Raw genomic sequence first — 783 nt, 5'->3', positions numbered from 1 at the left:
AAAGGAAAGAAGAGAGAGAGGAGAAGAGCAAATTCGAATGGTGTGGGGGAATGAGGAGGCCGAACATGTTTTTATAAGGGGGGAAGGAGATTTCAAAAAAATTGAAAGGAGATTTGAGAAGATATGGAGAGAATTTGAGAGTAGGGTGAGTTTTTGAACAAGATTTGGGATTGATTTGAGAGAGATTTGAAGAATGATTTTGATTTTTGAAGATTTGAAAGTGAATGATGAAAGGTTGAAATGTGTTTATGTGGAAATGTATGGGTAAGAAAAGGAAAGTTTGAAAAAATTTGATTGGAAAGCAAAATCTTGGTCCCCCCACCTTTCTGGCGTTAAACGCCCAGAATGGCATCCATTCTGGCGTTTAACGCCCATTTGTTGCCCATTGTGGGCGTTTAACGCCCAGCCAGGTGCCCTGGCTGGCGTTAAACGCCAGAATTCCCTTTCTCACTGGGCGTTTTGCTAAACACCCAGGATGCTACACACCTGGCGTTAAACGCCCAGAATGGTGCCCATTCTGGCGTTTAACGCCCAAAATGGCACCCTTACTGGCGTTAAACGCCCAGAATGGTGCCCATTCTGGCGTTTAACACCCAAAATGCCCCTTACTGGCGTTTTAAACGCCCAGAATGGTGCCCATTCTGGCGTTTAACGCCCAAAATGCCCCTTACTGGCGTTTTTTCGCCTCTAAGCTCTTTTTCTCTGCTTTTTGCACTGAATCCTTCTATAACTCTGTGAATTCCTTCATTTTTGATACTTGCCTTTGTAAAAACAAAACATATA

The sequence above is a fragment of the Arachis duranensis genome, chromosome 5 (genome assembly GCF_000817695.3).
Source record: "Arachis duranensis cultivar V14167 chromosome 5, aradu.V14167.gnm2.J7QH, whole genome shotgun sequence".
NCBI lineage: Eukaryota > Viridiplantae > Streptophyta > Magnoliopsida > Fabales > Fabaceae > Arachis > Arachis duranensis.
This window is presented reverse-complemented; position numbering follows the sequence as displayed.